At 43.3% G+C, this 14,155-nt stretch overlaps 1 protein-coding gene across 17 annotated transcripts in view; it reads right to left on the reverse strand.

The window, feature by feature from the left end:
• The window catches only part of MAP2 (microtubule associated protein 2), a 335,176-nt gene that overhangs the window by 256,844 nt on the left and 64,177 nt on the right, over positions 1-14,155 (reverse strand). For all 17 annotated transcript variants that reach the window (XM_054044059.1, XM_054044054.1, XM_054044055.1 and 14 more), the window contains exon 2: positions 10,590-10,648. The gene's annotated coding sequence lies outside the window, so the exon portion shown is untranslated. The remainder of the gene's footprint in view (positions 1-10,589; positions 10,649-14,155) is intronic.

Below are 14,155 nucleotides of genomic sequence, written 5' to 3' on the forward strand. Positions count from 1 at the left end.
TGCACTGGGAGCGTGGTTCTGTGAGGCTGTATTCACCTCAGAGCAAGCTGCACGGAGACACAATCATTTCCAACTCAGAGCCAGAGCCAAAGCAATTGGCACTTTTAGCAGAGAAGAGCAGCAACAGCTCTTCGTCTAAGGGGATATTTTCCTGTGTGATGGGTTATGTATCCATGCGTCGTCTTCAAAATATTAATGGGATTTGCAGGCATGTCCCTGTGTGCTAATTAGGAATATTAAATGAGTTCAGAACAGCAAATTGGGTTGCAAATACAGAAAAGGTAACTTTTAGGCTAATTATCAGTTGTTACATCAGGAAAAGATATTAATTAAAAGGGATGGTGGAAACAGGAGCTATGAGAGCAAAGGTGGTTGCTGCCTTGCACTTGGGAGACCTGGATTCAATTTCTGGTTCGGCCACACACTCCCTATGTAGTTTTGGGCAAGTTATTTGGGCCCAGATCCTCAAAGGTATTCAGTCAGCAGTCAAACTTCCATTGATTTCAATGGAAGTCAGGAGCCTAAAATATCTTTCAGGATTATGGGACTTAAGCACCTGGAAAACTACTGGACTCCACAAACCCTGAGTTGCGAACCAAGGCTCCCTCTACAATGAAGGAGAGAAAGAGGAGCCTCAGAATGGGATCTGAAAGACAGCATGCTAAGTGGGGAGACACCTAAACCAACCAATGCTGACAGTCGTAAGCCCCACCCCTTCCAGAATCTTTTCCCAAAGGGAGATTACACAAAAGCACCTGCGAAACTTTATTAACTAAGGGAATAACTATTTCTGAGGCTTCATATTTTGAATGCACCACTATGATGCAACAAAACTTTTGTAATCTGATTATTCAAATAGTGTATTCCAAGTCCCACAGCTGAGTTAACAGCAAACAGATCAACTGACTTCTTGTCTCTGAGGTCTCTCCAGATCTGTGGAAGTTTGAGGTAGGCACCCAACTCTCATTGACTTTCAACAGAAATTGGGCACCTGACTCCCTTAGCCCTTTTGAAAAATCTCAGCTTAAAGCAACAGACCCAAACATGGCAAGATCTTTTTATGCATGTAGTGTCTGTCATCCCAAATCACTTTACAAATGATATACACCCCTGAACTACTTCATCCCTGAAATGCACCCACCTCTGAGATGGGGAGTGGTAGCAAGGTGTATAACTGGAATGGAGCACTTTGTATAATAGCAGGCTAGGCAGGAACTATTTTGCCAAGGGCATCAGGGCAAGCCTCTATTTTCTTTTTAAACCAACAGGGGCAACAGGGTCTTTATCATCCAGACGGAGCAGAGAGGGTGCATTTCTAAGGTCTTGCCCCAAAGCCTTCTTTACAGAAATTTGCACCGAACTCAATGGAGCCACTGCAGAAAATCTGCGGTACCTATAGATCCCATTACCATAGCATCTGAGCACTTCACAATCTTAAAAGTCTTTATCCTCCCATTTTACTGAGGCAACACTGAAGAACAGAGAGGCTAAATGACTTGCCCAAGGTCACACAGGAAGTCTGTGGCAGAGCAGGGACTTCAACTCTAGTCTCCCAAGACCCAGGTTAAAACTCTAACCACTGGACCATCCTACCCTCTCGAGAAATAAAAGGCTGACTGGCCCATGTCAAAATTTGAATCTGCTGTCCTCAGCAGTCTAGGTATTTCAAACCTGATGATTTTCACAACTAAACAGATCCCTCTGCTATAAGGATGCAAAAAAATAAACAACAGCAGTTACAGTAGAGCGGTTTTTTGCATGTTCTCCAATACACGTATGTTTAGTACTTTTAACTTTAAAATAACCAGATGACACCAGTATCAAAAAGGCAAGCACACTGACAAGTAAAGAAATTTTTAACTAAATGTTAACAGAAAAAGTAGAACTTAAAATGCTGGCTTTGTGCATTGCTCTAATGGGAGCCGGCTGGAGCGGATACTCAGCAGTATATCTCTCAGTCTAAAACACAGGAATTTGGTGTGCCACTCCCATTAACATGTGTAATTCCCCATGCACCAAAGTGAGCGTCTACTCTTAGGAGACACTATAACACCTCTTTGTGGTGATGCATGTTTACGCCTGCAGCAGTTAACAGCTGACAGTAAGAAAAATAAAAATAGCCAACTCTCCCTTTGATTGTCATCACATTTTCCCTTTTTTGTCTGTGACATGTTTTCATCTTGTGACACTTAACAGACCTGCAGTATGGAAAAATCTGACATTCCCTCTATACACCTTCAATGTAGGCAGCTGACACAAAAACCCTCCATATTCTACCCTAGTAAATAACTTAGAGCCCGCTCCTACTCCTACTGAATTCAACAGAAAAACTCCCATTGACTTCAAAGAGAGCAAGAAATTGCTCTTCATGTACAGCTTGGTCAGTGGGGTGGATCTTTTAAAAGACTTCTGTCTGCATGGAAACATGAAGGTCAGACTTATAGTCTCTTTAGTAGAAGTAAATAAGTCTGATTTGGTTACAAGTCACAGAAAAGCTTCCAACTGTGAGCTACCACCTGATATTGAAATGTTCTCTCCCCACTACTTCCATCTACACATTTCACATTCACCTTAAAGTTATGATGTCTCTTCCTTAATATTGTCTCATTACACTTTATTTAAGGAGGCAGTGTGGCCTAGTGGACGGAGCATCGGACAGGAAATGAGGAGACCAAGATTCTATTCCTGCCTCTGCCACTGACTGAATGGGTGACCTTGGGCAAGTCACGTCACCTCTCTGTGTCTCAGTTTCCCCATCTGTAAAATAGGGATAATGATACTGATCTTCTTTCTAAAATGCTTTGACATCTACTGATGAAGAGAGATCTATTATAGGGGGGGTTATTATATTAAAAAGAAAGGGCTTGGTCCTATTCCCATCTGAGTCAATGACACAACTCCCATTGACTACTCTATGTGGAATGGTATGTGGCATCCGTCACATGCCATTTTCATCCCTAATGAGCTAGTAAAATAAGGGGAAAGTAGCAGCAGTATAAGGCCCTAATGACCTCTCCAGTAAATTATTCACCAGACTCAACAAACCCCATCAAAGCTTAGTTTTTACACTGAGCCTTAACTAGCAGCAGACGGTTTCACTTTTACAATATGTTGTTTCCTTTTCAAGGTCTTGTACCACCTGTTCCTTTCGCTCACTGTTTCTGCTTGAAGACATTGCCGGCAATTGAGTTTGTCATCAAAAAAATTTAGAACACATACTTTGTTAAGTAGCCAGCACTAAAGAGCTGTTGGCCTGGCCTCAATATGGAGAGCTTCCCAGGCGCTCTCTCAATAACATTTTTCTGGCCCTGCCTCTGAGTTCCACATCTAGCAATCTGATGCTCAGCCTAACGCTCATTTCAGCCTTTGCTGTGACTCTCAGAACACTACTTTCCCAGCTCCGCCTGTTTAGACGATAGGTAGTTTAGCGCAGGGGTAGTCAATAGGCAGACCGCGGGTCCAATCTGGACCGCTGGACACTTTTGAACGGACCCCAAAATATTTTCATTGACTTCTTATTATCATTTATTATTATTATTATTATTTTCTCTGGAGTCTGGACCTTGACTATACCTTGACCAAGAAATTTGGATCTTGACAAAAAATAATTGATTACCCTTGGTTTAGAGCATTCAAAACAAAACTCCCTACTTCCAGGCTTCAGCATGTCTACTTGCCTGTGGCATCAGCAAAACCAGTCTGAATGTCCAGACATTGCTAAACAGAACAGACAGCAGGCAAGGCCCAACCCTGGTGTAAATCAGTGTAGCTGCATTGACTTCAATGGCACTATGTCAGTTTCCACCAATTGGGCATCTGTCCCATGGGACCTAATATTGCAACCATTATTCACATAAGTACTCCTCTCTTGTTCAATGACATCACCACCCCACACCCCACCCAGTGCCTGTACCTTTCCTAATGCAGATCCAAACACAGGAGAGAGCCTTCCACTGGCTCCTAAGAATGAAATAGGGCAGGGGCCACAGAGGCATGTGACCTCTCCTCCCACATGGTAACAGTTGGGATCCACACACAGATCTTTAAGGCACAGTCCAGCCCACAGATAAGGTCTGTTAACTATGTGATTCTGTACCCATAACAGACCCATCCATTGTGTGCATCTTTAGAACTTCATACTACTGACCTGCTAACAGCTTCACTGCTGCTCACCGTTAATGGGAGTGCCACACACATGCAGTAAATCAGCATGCTGCATATTCTTGCAATGTTTTCTTGGGAGGATAGGCAACATTAAAGCGGCTGCTTCAGATTTGCCATTCTAAATGCAAGAACTCTGTCTCCCTGACTACCACTCGGTACCTGCTCACTTCCTCGGAATGGACTGAAAACCTGCCAGGCTCAGAAAAACGGGCAAACACAAAGAGAGCTTAAAGTCACGGGCAGCTAGTTGTGTGTGCTCTCATGACCAGGGTTCAGCAACTTCATAGATTCCAAGGCCAGAAAGGATCACTATGATCATCTAGTCTGACCTCCTGTAGAACATTTATAATTATTCCAAAATTTTAGTACAACATCCAATCACTGTTAGAAACGTATGCCTTATTTCCAGTCCGAATGTGTCTAGCTTCATCTTCCAGCCATTGGACCATGTTCCACCTTTCTCTGCTATATTAAAGGGCCCATTATTAAATATTTGTTCCCTATGTAGGTATTTATAGACAGTAGTCAAGTCACCCCTTAACCTTCTCTTTGTTAAGCTAAATAGATTGAGCTCCTTGAATCTATCACTATAAAGCACGTTTTCTAATCCTTTAATCACTCGTGGCTCTTCTCTGAGCCCTCTCCAATTTACGAACAGCCTGCTTCAATTATTGACACCAGAACTGGACACAGTATCCCAGCAGCAGTTGCACAGTGCCAACTATAGGGGTAAACTAACCTCTCTACTTCCTACTTGAGATTCCCCTACTTGTGCTTATGCAAACCTAGGCATTACAGATACAATACATTTCCATCTAAGGTACTTATCAGGCCCCCTATTACCACAGTACTTGAGTATCTCACAATTGTTAGCATATTGTAACCTCACAACATCCCTGTGAGGTGAGGAAGCGCTATTTGGCCATTTTATAGACGGGGAACAGAGAGACTATGGCCCAGACTTTTAAAGCTACTTAGGCATTGCTGTGCTCAACATTGCAATGCCTAATTGATTCAGGCACCTAAATCTCATTTTCAAAACACATTTAGGAGCCTAAACCCTCCTGACTTGTCCAAGGTCACACAGGAAGCATGTTGCAGAACAAGGACTTGAACCCAGGTCTGCCAAGTTCTAGGCTAGCATTCTAACTACTGGGTCATCCTTCCTATCCTCCCCTTCACCTAGCACTACCTTGCTTTTGTGCTATGTCCTCACTAACTCATAAGTGGTAGTCACCACTACAGTGCCTCTTATGCGTTAATATTATTTTTGATATAATTACCTTCATCATTACAGATAAGAGAAATATCAGTAATAATTAATCAGCACATGGAACCTAGTGGCATATTGTTTGGGTCACTTTTGATGACACTATAGCCAAAGTGTGTGTGAGAATGTGTTTATATTTCTCCCTGGCTCTCATTTACCGAGTGTGTATATTTTTCCTTTCTGTTTCTCCTATGCCATGTGTATTTTGAGAAAGCCTTTAGTTTCTCTAAGGCATTAAAGAGAACCTATCAGAGACATCTCGGAAGACCTCACACTTATATGTGAACAAATGCCTCTAAAAAATAACTAAACTGTTAATTCCTGGATCCTTATAATTTAAAACAAAAACAAAAACACAGAAACAAACAGAATACCCATTTCACTGAAAGACAAAGGAGCAGACAGAGCACAATCTGAACCACTGTTTGTAAGAAAACCACTGTTTTAAATTATTGCTGCGTATTGACATAGAAAATACAGGCATCACCATTAAAAACAAAGCAGTAAGAGAAGGTGTATTACTTCTGTTTAAACCAATGAAATTACACCAGGGATTAATTTTGCTGGTACTATATTACCTGAGAAAAGTGACAGTGGTGAACTACTATTCTGCAATGTGATGACAGCTCGGCAGTCTAGAAGACAGAGCAAATTCTAGTTATTTGCTAAGCTCTGCCAATAGTCTGGGAGCCAGATAAAACAGTCACAGTCCCTGACCTGAAGAGCTTGAAATCTCAAAGACAGAAGCAGAAAAGATGGGATGCCCTGAGAACAGCGGTTGTGTATCATTTTTAGAGGAAGGAACAAATGGGACATTAGTGCCCAGCGCCCCCTTTGACCATCAATAGGACTTTCACCTACTTAAATGCCTTTTGTGCTTTTTAAAAAAATCTTATCGTTATTTTTGGTTTGTGCCTTGTGGAAGTTATAAGGAGTTAGAGATGGTCAGGAAATGCTTATTCTCCCTCTCTTCACTGAGAAATGTTGATACAAAGAAGTTTTTTCAATGACAATTATCTAAGAAAAACACCAAGCCAAAAAAAAAAAAAAAAAAAAAAGTTAAGCTTAAAACGGACCTTACAAGTTTTCAGTTGTTATCTAGCAGTTTGATTACGCAGAAGTTTTAACAGAAAAAGTTGAGTTTTTGTGAAAATGTTTCAGGTTTTCATAGACAAACCAAACATTTTCCCTATTGAAAATTTTCAATCAACCTTACAGGGAGTCTTTAGGAGGGACCTGGATGGTTTAGTGAAGTGGGTGGGGAGGATGTTCCATGCAAAGGGGCTACATAGAAAAAGGCGTGGAAGCTGCAGCATTGAAATCGACATTGCTGGTAGAGTGGAGGGGTGAGGAAAATGCAGTGATATGAGTTTGGATATGCAGATGAGAGAGAATTTGTGTAGCGCCTTGAAGGCCAGACAAGAAATTTAACCTCAGTGGGCTGGGCAAGAGGGAGCCAGCATAGGTATCCACAAAGTGGTGAGACAAGGTCAGATTAAGAGAAAAAGAAGATAATTTTTGTAGCTGGATTTTAGATTGGCAGGAAGGAGCAATATGGGTATCAGGGCGGCTGCAGTAATGCAGGTGAGAGGCAATCAGGGCAGGGAGAGATGATTTATCAGTCAAGACAGAAGGGGACAGGTGAAGTTTTGTATGTATTGTGGAGATGGAAACAGCTGGATCTGAACATGGCCTGGATTTGTGGGGGAGGGGAGGAGAGGAGAAAGAAGATAATATTGGTGAAAGAGAAAAGTTGGGCAACTAATAAAATTTCAACTGAAAAATCTTCATTGGGTCTTAGGCTGTGTCTTCCCTTGGCAAATAGATGGAAATTGCTATAAGTCTGGTTTACTAAAATGCAATTCAGATAATTGATTACTACATTTAATTAAGAAGTAATTTCTCTTCCCTCTGTGCACAGAAGAGAATAAAACTTCTCCACATGGTCAACTGTTTCTGGATATTATCAGATCAAGCACAGTCTATACTGTAGCTAAATGGACGGTGTGAGTCGTTTAATAGCAGATGTTAAAGAACGGAATTAACATTCTTCTGAAATCATTTTTGGGAAGCACAGTCCATCCTCAGAAGGTCACTTAACATCTCATTAACCTGTTCTAACTTCAGTGAAGCAGCATCTGTGTGGTTCCATGTACACTGGTCATAAGCCATTGCCATATCTTTACTGCATCATTCAAGTTAGCAAATGCACCTTCAAAAGTCATAGCCCCATGTGCGTATGTGCATGGACATGTGAAGACATTAAATGGAATGGAAGGGGCTAAAGAAGATAATCCACACCCAGGTACTCAGAAATGTTCTGCACACATTCCTCTAAATTTGGAAAATCTTGGCTCTTCATTTAAATGCTTAAATGTGACCCAAGCACTTTTGAAAATCTTGCCCCACCTGTGGGAGCCAAGCACTTCTGAAAAACCTGGCTCAGAGCAAGCAGAAGGGTTTCTGGAAATGTTCAAGTTTTTTTCGTTTCTTTCTATTAAGTTCTACAGAGGTAGAATTAAAAGTCTGCAAAACCAATTTCAAATGCAGTGTTTCCTAAGGAAGCCAGGCTTAGCTTTGATCTTTGGGCTGAGGATTATCTCATACGACATGTGTATGCAGCATCTAGCAAAATCCCTCCCCACCCACCCCATGTTCGTTGTGACTTTTAGGTCTTACTGTAATGTAAGTGATAGTTATAGTATGGCAAAATGTGTGAATGAATTGATCAGATATGTCAACTAAAACCTACTGTTATTTGTGATTAGGTTTTATTAATAGCAGGCAGCACATTCAGTACATATTCTCCAGGATTTAGGCACAGATTTCTAAGGGTATTTAGCTGTGGCTGCATTCAGGATAGCAATGCCTAAGTACCCTTAAAAATCTGGACCTCAGTGCTCAAACCTGCTCACACAAAGTAAAAGGCAAAACTCCGACTGGCTTCAACAGTGTACTTTTAAAATTAAAATCACTGGTGTTAGACTGACTTACAGCTTCTGAGGACCTGGCCCACAGTGCACATCTACAAAGCCAGGTAAGTGCCCCTTTGCCATGCAGTGACTATTCAGTACTCGTTTTAACTGCACATGTTCAAGTCAACAAAGAGCTGCTAACAAAGAAAAAAAATGATGCCTGTTTACTCGCCTATTGAAGTCATGCAGAGTTTTGCCATTGACTTAGTGGCATCAGAATCAGGGCCAATAGCAGTCTGAACTTATACATGGGCATGGACAACTATGGCTTGGGGGAATTTTATCTGCCCCTCCTCCCCAATTCAGTGGAATCCATGTATCCAATCTAATTGGGACGAGGGAAAGATCAGAATCAAAAATTCGGATAATCAGGAGAATTAGCAGGGCTTTGGCAGTCAGCCCCAGGAGACCGGGCTCCAACTGTCAGCCCCGTCACCCGGGACTGACAGCCCAAGCCCTGCTGCCCGGTTAGGTTAATACAGAGGGCCGGATAATGGAGGTTTGGATAAATAAGGTTCTACTGTATTTTTAACACATTAAAAGATTTCATTTTATCACCTGGAAAACACAAACTGTACATGTTGTTTGTAGTTCACTCAGTCAATCCTCACTTAGTAAGAATGGCATAGGATTTCAGAATTAAAAACACACAATCCTTGGGCAAACTGGAGCATTTAGCTGGCCTCTTGGTTTTCTATAGTCACTGTGTTCTTTGTAGGACAGTCTAGAACATAGCAGACTGAAGAAAGGAAACACCTCACAGCTGATCAGCTGATTACACTGGAAAACAACTGCTTTTATGTTTTGTTTATTTCACCACCTGGGTTCCTTTCTCACCCAGAGATGCTGACAAGGCAATGACTACAAATAAGATGGCAGCTGGAGGCTCTTTGACTCCCAGGCATGATGGGACTGATGCAAAAGGACAGCAAAGAATCGTGGGGGCTCCCTGATGCCTGGCCTCCCAAGTCACACAAGTTCCATGAGCTTTTTTCCCTCCAAAGCGAGAAGCCAATCAAGAGGCTCTGGGAGTCAGCCCCACAGGAGTGGCAGGTGGCTGGACCTATCCAGATCTCCCTAGAGAGAGATCAGAAACACACACACACACACACACACAATGCGATAAGAAGGGAAACAGCCAGTTTGGCTGCAGAAATAATGGGAGAAGCACAGCCAGTGAACCTCACCCAGGTACACAGAATTCCCCTTCCCAAGGAGAGGAGACACTGTTTGCTGAGCCATATCCCAGCCAGGGAAGAAAGAGCTCGACCCTGCTGCAGGAGAGACCTTCGGCCTGGCCCTGGCTCCAACAGCCAGCTGACACCCTGGGGGAAAGAGAGAGACTTCAAACAATCAAGCCCATCAGAGGGCGGTACCTCTCATAGACTGAAAAGAGCAAACTGGGAGTTATCAGGGGATTGTCCCTGCTACAATAATTAGATAGTGTAAAAACAACAGTCAGCAGCTCTTTTATTATTTTTTAACTCCAGCCCCTCCCCCAGTGAAGAATTGTCTACACCCTTGTTATATAATCTTTTTCTTAGTAGATAATGATAGGATGCTCCATTAAGTTCCACAAACTAACATTTCTGGTTGCATCTGCGGTTGGGATGCATTAGTGTATTCTATAAACATCCCCAATAAAATGGTTGGGCAAAACAGAGAAAAGAAACCTCAGACAATGAATTCCGTGTTGTAACTGATAGACTGTCTATCAGTTCATTTTGCGGTAAATGTTCTTGGCAGCTGCTCCGCCAAAACGTGATATTTGAGAATCAAAAAATGCTCTGTTGTTGATTCAGTTTACAGTACTTGTGCTCAGTAGGCCTGGCTCTTGGATATGTTAACTGACACTGTCTGTAAGACAATTTCTACTGAAAACAGAAACATCTGTACAAAGAAGTTGGCAAATTCACTGTGCATTTTTGTTTTCATTAGAGTTTCTTCTGTTTCAGAAACCCATCCACTGTAAGGCTGAGCAAATGTGCTCATTATTTCATTTAAAAAACCACCAAAATACACGTGAGCACACGCATACAGAACTCGAGAAACAATCTTCATTTTGTTTGGGAGTCCATAGGAATTGGCTAGTTGACCAGACATAGTAAAATCAGGAATGCACAGTGTTGTCCGAGCTCTGGAATGAGGGAATCTTAGACCAACATAAACAGAAAACCCACCTCTTGGTGTAGCTGTAAAGTTGTCAGTCACAGGATAGCTTAGATCAGATTTCCAGAGTCTGAAACAAAACAAATACCTCAGTCGGTTACAGATACTAGAGGAAAAGGCTCTTCAATGTTAAACGGTCATTTAGTCCAGTTGAAGGTTATAAGGAAATTCAGAGGCCTTGTGAGGCAGCTACTTTATTCTGGTGCAAAGTAAAGCACATCTAGAAGGGGCATAGCCAGCTATAATGGGAGGAACATATGAGCATAGGGTGACCCAGTTGTGGTGTGAAGTCTGTGTTGTAGCTCCGAGGACACCACCCTTCCTGGTTGCCAATGTAGAGGGGGTGGCCAGGGCTTTTCTGGGCTTCATCCGCTTGGACTGTTGCCAGCCAGTCAAGTCAGAGCAGCTCTGCCTTCTGCTGCACTGACTTATGCCAGGGAACTGCAGATCTAGGATTGGGGGAGCAGAGGTGGTTTCAAGCCACCTTTGCACATCTTTCCTCCCTTCTGAATTGCTGTGTGTACTCCTCACCCAAAGCTGAGGACCTGGGCCAAACTGTCTTTTGGGTGGGTTGCCAAGACACCTGTTGAAAGAGAATCTTACCCCTTATTTATGCTCTCACTGAATAAGACATTTGTGACTCCATATTTAAGAAAAATGCCAGCAATTAAAATATGAGTCAACTAAGTAAATTAACAACTGTATTACAGCAGCCTCTAGCGTCAAACAGAGATCAGGCCCCATTGTGCTAGGCACTGTACAGACAAACGGTGATAGACCCTGCCAAGAAGGGCTCTATTAAAGCAAAGGGTGAAAGAGGAAACACAGATGAAGTGACCTGCAGGTCTCTAGAGGAGCCATCCAGTATCCTATCCACTGGACCACACTGCCTCTTCAAACTAATTTTTCAGGCACTATTTAGAAATACTGGTCAGTGTTTCATTTTCTCTGTGCAACGTCCAGAGCTATTTCTAGGGGACCAGATGTCCCAATGTCATAGGGACAGTCCCAATATTTGGGTCTTTTTCTTATATAGACACCTATTGCCCCCCACCCCCTGTCCCGATTTTTCACACTTGCTATCTGGTCACCCTAGCTATTTCCCTCTCAGTAGGGTGGCCATTTTCCCTGGCTAGGGCCTGATTTCATAATGGACCATAGGACTGAAAGAATTAGCTCTGAAGATACTGGAAGCCAAAGTTTAAGGCAAGTCCTTACAAAATTATATTTTATTGCTGGTCTAATCATTGTTAAATTCATAATAATGGGTTAAGCACTAAATGTATGGTAACATTTGAGCAACAAAGAAATCGCTTTCCTCACTGTTGGCAATATGAGCGGCTTAGTGTAAAAACTGCATGAAACCTGGCTAATAAAAAGGGCTAGATCATCCCTTCCCACCCTAAATCCCATCCTTTCACAGATATCCCACCATACTAACCCTTCCACTCCTGGGAGAGACCACAGGCCTTGCCTCAGACATCCCCAGGAAACCTGACCCCACAAGAGTTCCACCCCCACCTCTCACCCTGGCATTCTGGCTCCATCGTGCCACAATATGGGGGACTCTCCCAGGTCCTGGTCCCCCTCAGATCTCCCAAAGGAAAATCCTGCAAAAAGGAAATACTGCCCCAGGCTATGTCCTCCCACCCCCACTCCAGGGACTCTCTCTGAGCATTTTCCCTGCCTCCACCCATTCCTCCCCTTGGCCCGCTCACTTTCCACCCTCCTCTCCCCCTGCACAGGCTGTGTGGGGTCTGGAGAGGGGAAAGGAGGTACTGGGAAGGTAAGCTAAGCCTCTCCCTTCCACATGGTGGAGAGAAGACCTATGTGCAGAAGGTCCCTGTCACAGGGCATAGCTGCCCTGTAGCATCCCCAGCTGGCTGAGTGTGGGTCGGCAGGCATTCCCTATCTCAGTGCCCCCTCCCCTGGGTTTTCTGCCTCTCCCAGGGATTCATGTGGCTCTGCCCTCCAGCTGGGTCACTTTCAGAGTTCAATCTCCTTTCAGGGTCACACAAGTTCTTCCACCCTGCTTAGGGCTTCCCTTCAGCCCTTCCGATGAACTGAGCTCCCAGCTTTCAGTCTCTCTGCTCCGGGATACAGCACTGAGTTCCAGTCACTTCATGAACCCAGCTTGCTTCCTGGGGTTTCTCTTTCAACCCTTTTATGAGGTCTAGGTGTTTCAGGCTGCCACCTGACCCCAATTAGTGCTGCCCCTTTAGGATGGGAGGCTGCTAATTATGGCACAGGCAGGGCTGATTGAATGTGACTGGTTAGCCAAAGGCCATTAAAGGGGCAGGCCACCCTGTTACAGTCCTCCTATGGCTAGATCAAGCCCAAGGTACTGGTTTAGCAAAGGTAGTAATGAGAGCACTAAGTAAGAAGTACCAAAGGCCAGCAAATGAAGAAAATGTGGATAAAATGGCAGACCTGACTGATCGCTCTACTGACAGCTGACTCACTTCAGGGAACCCCACGAGCAAATAAAATAAAGTATTCACAAACGGCAACTCAATGCGACAAGACCTACAGATGCTGGTTCTTATTGCGCATCACAGAGACGTTCTACAGAATATCTTTAAGGAAGGAACATTGCCAAGGGTTTAAATGACAGGGACTGGGAGTAAGGACTCCCAAGTGCTCTTCCTGGCTCGACAACTAACCTATTGTGTGACCTAGAGGAAGTCATTTAAACTCTCTCTTTCCTACTTCCCTTGCCCCCGCAATGTAAAATGCGCACAGTAATCCCTACCACCCTGCATGGATATAATGAGGCTTAATTCATGATATTAAGTGCTTTGCAGTTCTTGGAAGGAAAGCAGCAACTATACATACAAGCAACGTATTAAATATTATTTATGCATTGTGTTTCATTGCACTGCCTAAGTTTCCTTTCCAGCTTTAATCCAAGAAAAGCAGGTGGCATGGCAGGAATGCTTACAGCTGCCCTGAACCACTGCACTGCTATCCAGATGACTAACCACTGCCAGAGAGTGCCGGTGGCAAAAAATGTCTTTGTTATTTAGTCATCGCGACTGAACAAAAACATATGAAAATCTTCATTGCTACGCACAGAAGGGGGGAGGATAGACAAGATGACAAATAGTAATAGGAATTCCAACTCTTTAAAGTTATTACATCGCACAATACTCCCGTGAGGTAGGGATTATTAGATCTCCATTTTATAGAGGGCCTGATCCAAAGACCACTGGAGTTAATGGGAGTCTTCCCATTGATTTCAATGGGCTTTGGATCAGGGTCATACTGAGTGAAAGGCAGGATATGTGACTGGCCTAAGTCACAGCAAGTCAGCGAAGAGAACCCCGGAGTCCTGGCTCTCAGTCTCCTGCTTTAATCATTAGACAACACACTGAAAAGAAAAACAGATTGGTTTCATGTGTCAATTATACAGACAGTACTTGTGAGAGGATGTAAAGTTAGAGGCATAATCAAGAGGAGGGAAAAACCTGCTGATCTGCTTCCTCCCTCCTCTCTGTACCAGCAAATGAAGAGTCATTCCCTAAAATATCTCAGTTGGGAGGGACCCTATTATCATTGGTTAACTCCATATGTCTGA

The sequence above is a fragment of the Malaclemys terrapin genome, chromosome 11, assembly GCF_027887155.1.
Source record: "Malaclemys terrapin pileata isolate rMalTer1 chromosome 11, rMalTer1.hap1, whole genome shotgun sequence".
Taxonomy (NCBI): domain Eukaryota; kingdom Metazoa; phylum Chordata; order Testudines; family Emydidae; genus Malaclemys; species Malaclemys terrapin.